The sequence below is a fragment of the Hylobates moloch genome, unplaced genomic scaffold (genome assembly GCF_009828535.3).
Source record: "Hylobates moloch isolate HMO894 unplaced genomic scaffold, HMol_V3 SCAFFOLD_7, whole genome shotgun sequence".
Lineage (NCBI taxonomy): Eukaryota > Metazoa > Chordata > Mammalia > Primates > Hylobatidae > Hylobates > Hylobates moloch.
Window position 1 is genome coordinate 97,410,028 of NW_026652282.1, and position 7,343 is coordinate 97,417,370.

At 47.0% G+C, this 7,343-nt stretch overlaps 1 long non-coding RNA gene and 1 pseudogene across 1 annotated transcript in view; both read right to left on the minus strand.

The window, feature by feature from the left end:
• Positions 1–1,017, minus strand: LOC116811975 (small ubiquitin-related modifier 2-like; annotated as a pseudogene).
• A 3,022-nt stretch (positions 1,018–4,039) lies between these two features.
• The window catches only part of LOC116811976 (uncharacterized), a 228,198-nt gene continuing 224,894 nt past the window's right edge, over positions 4,040–7,343 (minus strand). The window contains exon 2 of the long non-coding RNA XR_004370560.2: positions 4,040–4,224. This is a non-coding gene — a long non-coding RNA (uncharacterized LOC116811976). The remainder of the gene's footprint in view (positions 4,225–7,343) is intronic.

A 7,343-nucleotide genomic window follows, 5' to 3' on the forward strand; every position in this document is an offset into this window, starting at 1 on the left:
TTTTTTTTTTTCATTTTAAACAAGCAGTTTATTTAAACAAGAAGACGCTTGACTTGAAGGGAAAACTATCTAGGATTCTTTTGTATTTTAGAGTAATTTATCCCTACTTAAAGACAGATTGCCCTACATATAACAGCTACGTACAAAAAAGTTATAAAATTGTCCTTGGTTTTACAATGATAAATGAAAAACATTAAAATTCTCCAATTGAACAAGGTATGCAAGGATTTTTATGTCGTTGTTGTTTTTGTTAAAACAGTGAGAGCAAAATAACTTACTGGAATATGAAGATAAGAGCTGAATGAGCATGCCACTAATGGAGAAAGGGGGTATTTTCACAGAATCAGTATTTTTCCCCATCCCGTCTCCACTTGATGTCAATCAAAACATACCATTGGCTGTTTAGTTAAAAAAAAATGCAATATGCTTGTGCACATATACCAGTTACTTTATGTACAATAAAGGAACAGGGAAATGAAAGAATAGAGAAAACTATACGGTAGTAGTCAGGATGTGGTGGAACCAAATTGCAGTTTTCTAATTGAGAATGTAATCTTGGTCTTTAAAGAACAGGGTTATGGAGTAAAGAAGCAGGTTCCCTTTTCAGTAGACACCTCCCGTCTGCTGTTGGAACACATCAATTGTATCTTCATCCTCCATTTCCAACTGTCCAGGTGTGTCTTTCATTGATTGGTTGCCCGTCGAATCGGAATCTGATCTGCCTCATTGACAATCCCTGTCGTTCACAATAGGCTTTCATTAGTTTACTAACTGGTGTATGCCTCTTAATCTTAAACTGCACCACAGAACCATCCTGCCCCGCCACCTTCAAATTAATATGATCGTTGTTCTCAGTCTTGACTCCTTCCTTGGGCTTTTCGTCGGCCATGGCGAGTCTCCTCAGCTGCCGCTTCACAAAAGAGGTACCAGGTCCGCACCAAACGAGCACACAAGCAGCACCAAGAGCGGCAGAAGAAGGAGGCGGTAGCGGTGGACTGGGGGGAGGGTGCGCGCACGTCGTGCGCTCCCTCCCCCCACCCTGCGTGCGCGAGCACGAGCCGCCGGGGCCTCCCATTCTGTTTAACTTTTTTTATTATTTCAGTAGGTTTTGGGGAAACAAGTGGTGTTGGATTACTTGGATAAGTTCTTTAGTGGTGATTTCTGAGATTTTGGTGCACCCATTACCGAAGCAGTGTACACTGTACCCAATGTGTAGTCCTTTATCCCTTGCCTCCTTTCCACCCTCCCCCAACCCACATCCCCAAAGTCCATTGTATATATATATTTTAGACGGACTCTCGCTCTGTCACCCAGGCTGGAGTGCAGTGGAGCGATCTTGGCTCACTGCAACCTCCGCCTCCTGGTCTCAAGCGATTCTCCTGCCTCACCTTCCCGAGTAGCTGGGATTACAGGTGCGTGCCATCACGCCCAGCTAATTTTTATATTTTTAGTAGAGGTGGGGGGGTTTCACTATGTTGGCCAGGCTGGTCTCGAACTGCTGACCTTAAGTAATCCATATGCCTCGGCCTCCGAAAGTGCTGGGATTACAGGTGTGAACCATCGCGCCTGACCCATTGTATCATTCTTATGCCTTTGTGTCCTCACAGCTTAGCTCCCACTTATTAGTGAGAACAAACGATGTTTGGTTTTCCATTCCTGAGTTACTTCACTTAGAATAATGGTCTCCAATTCCACCCAGGTTGCTGTGAATGCCATTATTTAGTTCCTTTTATGACTAAGTAGTAGTCCATGGTATGTATATGTGTGTGTGTGTGTGTGTGTGTATACACATACATACACATATATTCTTTATTCACTCATTGATGGGCATTTGGGCTGGTTCCATATTTTTGCAATTGCGAATGGTGCTGCTACAAACATGGGTGTGCAAGTGTCTTTTTTGTATAATGACTTCTTTTCCTCTGGATAGATACCCAGGAGTGGGATCGCTGGATCAAATGGCACTATGGTTAACTTTCTGTGGAAGTGCCAAATTGCTTTCGATAATATTAAATATCTATCTACATCATTTTACTTTCCCACCAGCAGTGTATGACAGTTTCAATTTCTCTACATCTTAACACATTTTTTTTTTTTTTTTTATTGAGACCGAGTCTTGCTCTGTTGCCCAGGCTGGAGTGCAGTGGCACGATCTTGGCTCACTGCAAGCTCTGCCTTCCTGGTTCACGCCATTCTCCTGCCTCAGCCTCCTGAGTAGCTGGGACTACAGGCGCCCGCCACCATGCCCGGCTAATTTTTTGTATTTTTAGTAGAGACGGGGTTTCACTCTGCTAGCCAGGATGGTCTTGATCTCCTGACCTCGTGATCCGCCCGTCTCGGCCTCCCAAAGTGCTGGGATTACAGGCATGAGCCACTGTGCCTGGCCTCACACACTTGTTATTTTCAATTTGGTTTTTATTCTAGCCATTCTAATAAGCGTGAGGTGTATCTCCTTGTGAGTTTCCTTTGTATTTGCCTATTTGCCTAAACGAATGATATTGAGCAGCAGGTTTTTTTTTTTTTTTTTTTTTTTTTAGATGGAGTTTCGCTCTTGTTGCCCAGGCAAGCATCCTGTACTGAGCTGCTTGGCCGTTTGCATGGAGAAAGCAAAGGATTTGCAGCACGAGAGCCTGGCATGTTTGGATCCATCCTGCCACCTTAATTCACCTTGGCAAAGCCATTTAGCTTCTGTAGACCTTGGTTTCCTGGCACAATGAGTGCTTATTGAATCTGTCCGTTCAGGGAATGTTGACAGAAAAAAGGCTATGACTTGGTTCTCTGTGTCAGGCGATGGACATTCCTCCCTGAAATAAAGGAGGAGAAAGACAGGGAAGTATCCAGAGAGGGGCAGCTGAGATTCACAGCTCAGTTATTTTTTGGGTAATTCCACCTGGGGTGAGGGGAAAGCTCTTTTCAGTTTCCATTTTCTACAACGTGGAGTTGTGGCAGAGCCTTAACCCCTCCCCCAACTCCCCACTCAGCAGGTGAAGGCAGCTGCCTGACAAGAACGAAGCATCACCTGTGCGCATTTAGTCTCCTCCTCCCCCCACCTCCTGGTAATTCCCACCCACCTCTGCCCAAACCGCAAGGGAATGAGTAATAGAAAAGGTCTGGGAGTATCTGGCAGCAGGTGGTCTTGGGGTGGGGGTGGCAGACTGAGAGTGTGAACGTCAGTTGGTGAGGAGTGAAATGGAGCCAGGAAATTCTGAGAAGTTGGACTGGTCAAAGGCCAGTTGTAGTGCCCTCAGAGGCCTTAGATTTCTTTTTGAAGTGTCTCTTTTAAGGTGAGTTCACTGGAGAGTGTACCTGGGCAGGAATGACTTTGGTTCCCACTGAAAACACGTTTCTATTTGTGAAAAAAAAAAAAAAAAAATTCTCCCAAAAACCAATCAAGGACTACATTGTGAATAGGAAAAAAAAAACCACAACATCTTCACAGTCAAGTTTTTAAGCAACCCGAATAGCTTGCATGATTCCCATGAGCCTTGGGAACTCACCAGGCTATTATTTTTAAAGGACCTTTATTTACATCTCCCCTCCCCTTAGGGAACAAGGTGGGAACAAGGTGCTGGGAGGATGCACGCCCCAAGTTAACACTCTTCAGAGTACTGTCATCAACAGATTATCTTCATTTTCCTTAATACGCTACAGGTGTCTCCATTGTGCAAGAGCAGCAAGTCCCTTTTTTTTTTTTTTTTTTTTTGACACGGAGTTTTGTTCTTGTTGCCCAAGCTGGAGTGCAATGGTGCGATCTCGACTCACCGCAACCTCCGCCTCCCAGGTTCAAGCGATTCTCCTGCCTAGGTCTCCTGAGTAGCTGGGATTACAGGCATTCGCCACCAAGCCCGGCTAATTTTGTATTTTCAATAGAGACAGGGTTTCTCCATGCTGGTCAGGCTGGTCTCGAACTCCCAACCTCAGGTGATCCACCCGCCTCGGCCTCCCAAAGTGTTGGATTACAGGCGTGAGCCACCTTGCCCGGCCGCAAGTCCCTTTTTTTCAAAAGAAAATATCAATCAGAGGACTGGTCAGGCAGGGGAAACCTGTGAGTCGCTGTCACTCCTTCGGCCTCAGCACATCCCCACCCACCTAGGCGGCGTAAGCGCCACCAGCAGCATCCCCTGGAAGGCTGCAGAAGCAGCGCTGGGCCCCTAGTAGTTCCAGAAAAAAAGTGGGAGGTGATAGGGCCCCTGCAGTGTCTGGTCTTGGGAACACGCCTCTCACCTGGGGAGGGAACAATTGAAGCTTTCAATAACGTCAGGCATACAGATGATACAAACTTATAACATCGCCTGAAAGTGTACTTGCTTAGGCTTCTTTTTCCTCTAAACAGTTTTGTGAATGTTAAACGGTAACCTTTTCGTTTTCTCGATACATCAGTCTCCTTTGCCCTCTTGCCAGCGAGGACCTTACTCAAAGGAAACAAATGGGACAAATAGGTACTCCTCAGCAATTACCTAAGACAAGAGGTTTCCCACCCAACTTTCCCATGGCTGCCTCTCTCCGCCCCTTCTTGCACCAGGGGCAGGCTGAGGACACCCCCACTCCTACCCTGGGCGGAGCCGGCTCTAGGAAGACCGGATTCCTCTCCCTTCCCCTCCCCGGATTCTTTCAGCCCTCACATCCCAGGAATGGGAAGGGGGCATCCGACCCCGTATCTGAGGTGCGACTGCGGGACGTAGAGCGGACTGGGCCTTTCCCGCTGGCGCGTGGCCTCAATCAGGTAGGTCTCCTTCGCCTTTTCTTTCCTTTATTTGCCTTTCCTTTCCCTGACACAGGACACGAGAACAGGGTTTGTGCCATGGACAGCCTTTCTGGTGCAGAGGACCTTCCCTGCCCTCCGGCTTCTGGGCAGCCAGTGCCGGGCGCGCGACCTTGCGCAATGGCGGCTGCAGCCGAGCTCGCTCCAGCGTCCTGCGGGCATCGGAGGGCTTTGGGGAGCGTTTTGGACGCCGAGTTTTTGCCGCTGCCTAAGTTTTAGTTCTGGCAAGTGTAGGAGGTCCTCCTAGTAAAGCCTTTCTGGCCTTCCCCGTCGGGAGCCTGGAAGAGTCTCCTGTGGCAGGGTGGGCAGAGGGAGAAGGGTGCGCCCGCAGAGTCCTTCGCCTCACTCGTGTTCTCCCCACCTACATGGCTTAAGAGGTGTGCGCTCTCGTTCAGTTTAGATTGAGTGGTTGTTAAACCACGTGGCCGCCCTGCCCACAGGGGCGGGGCTCCCCATAATGTAAAACTGAAGAAGAAACATTTCCTCTAACGAATATTTGAACAAAAAGAAATACAGCTTCAGGCTGGGCGCAGTGGCTCACACCTGTAATCCCAACACCTTGGAAGACTAAGGCGGGAGAATCACTTGAGGCCAGGAGTTCGAGTCCAGCCTGGCCAACATGGTGAAATCCCATCTCTACACAAAAATTAGCCACCCGTGATGCCGCGGACCTGTAGTTCCAGCTACTCTGGAGGCTGAGGCGGGAGGATTGCTTGTGCCCAGGACTTTGTGGCTGCAGTGAGCTGGGATTGCTCCATTGGACTCCATCTTGAGCATCAGAGCCAGAGCCCTTCTTTTAAAAAAAGAAAGAAAGAAAAATGGCAATATACTTCATTTCCATGTATGCACTTAACAACATGGAAGGACAAGACCTCAAAATTTTCAGGGACTTGCCTGGGCGAGGTGGCTCACACCTTTAATCCCTGAACTTTGGGAGGCCAAGGCGGGCGAATCACAGGGTCAGGAGTTTGAGACCAGCCTGGCCAACATGGTGAAACCCCCGTCTCTACTAAAAATACAAAACAATAGCTGGGTGTAGTGGCGGGTGCCTCTAATCCCAGCTACTCGGGAGACTGAGGCAGAAAAATCGCTTGAACCCGGGAGTGGGAGGTTGCAGCGAGCTGATACCCTGCCAATGCATTCCAGCCCTGGCGACAGAGTGAGATTCCATCTCAAACAACAACAAAAAAATTTCAGGGCTTTCACATTTTCATCTTTCTACAGTTCTGTAAAATAGGATTTGAAATGGCCGTGATTATTAATGAAATAAAAAGAAGATTATAAAGAAATAAGGTATCAAAGATGATAGAAGATAGTGGTAATAATACAAAATATCGATACAAGTTGGACAAATTATGTAGAGAAAGAGTCAAAAAGGAAAGAAAACACAATTACATTGGTTATTTCTAGAGGACAGTGCTCAGTGTGTGTGTGTATTTGTATGTGCACATGTTTTCTTGTTACTGATACTGAGGCAAAAGTTTGGCTTTCTTTTCTCTTTCCTTCTCTGTCTCTTTCCTCCTTTCTTGATATGGAGTCTTCCGCTGTCGCCCAGGCTGGAATACTGTGACACCTTCAAGACTCACTACAGCCACAACTTTCTGGCCTCCAGGAATCCTCCCAACACATCCTCCCAAGTAGCTGTGATTACAAGTGCGCACTACCAAACCGGGATAGTTTTTGGTTGTTGTTTGAATGGGTCTTTTATTAATATTACTATTTTTTGCAGAGATGGGGTTCCGCCATATTACTCACGCTGGCCTAGAACTGCCGAGCTCAAATAATCCACCTACCTTGACTTCCAAAAGTTCTGGAATTGCAGTGCCTCACTGGCCCTGGCCTTATTTCCAAAATGAAATAAATCACATAAGTTCTGTGGTGACATGTAAAAAACTGAATTCTCGTTACAGCTTTTCCAACTTTGATTTTTTTTAACATGATGAATGTTATGTGTTCTTATTTATCCATGTCCCGTTTAAAGGCACACATGGGCAAGAAGAACCAGAGAGTCCAAGAAACTGAATAATATTGAGACATTGACAGCAGAAAAGAAAGCGAACCCAGAAGAAGTGGGTGAGAAGGCATGGGACCTGAATGTGGAGAGAGAGAGAGAGAGACAGAAAGAAAGAAAGAGAGAAACACAGAGAAAGAGAGAGAAAGAAGAAACTATGTTGTAGAAAACACGAATGGAAAGTCCACGGAGGTAAGAGAGTCCGCAAAGGGCTAGGGAGGTAGGAGTTTGGGTAGTGTATTCCTACTGTGTAGTCTGTCTTGAGAATAGCATTCAATGTCACTCTGTGACTGCAGCAGAACTTAGGCCTCTGCCCAAAACCTGACTGCACAATGAGAAACCATGAGGACCATCTGGAGGTGGCAGGTGGAATGTCCTGGTTTTTTTTTATAAAGGGAAAGAAGGGCCTTGACTGCCCGACGAGGTCAACATAGGGTTTCCCTCACAGAATATGTTTGGGCGGGAAGATCGGAACACCTGGGGCTGGGCCGCCTACCGCTCCCCCATGGCACACACGAGTCCTCAGCGGCATGCAAGCCTCTGTGTGTCTTCTACGTGAAGCCTGCTGGT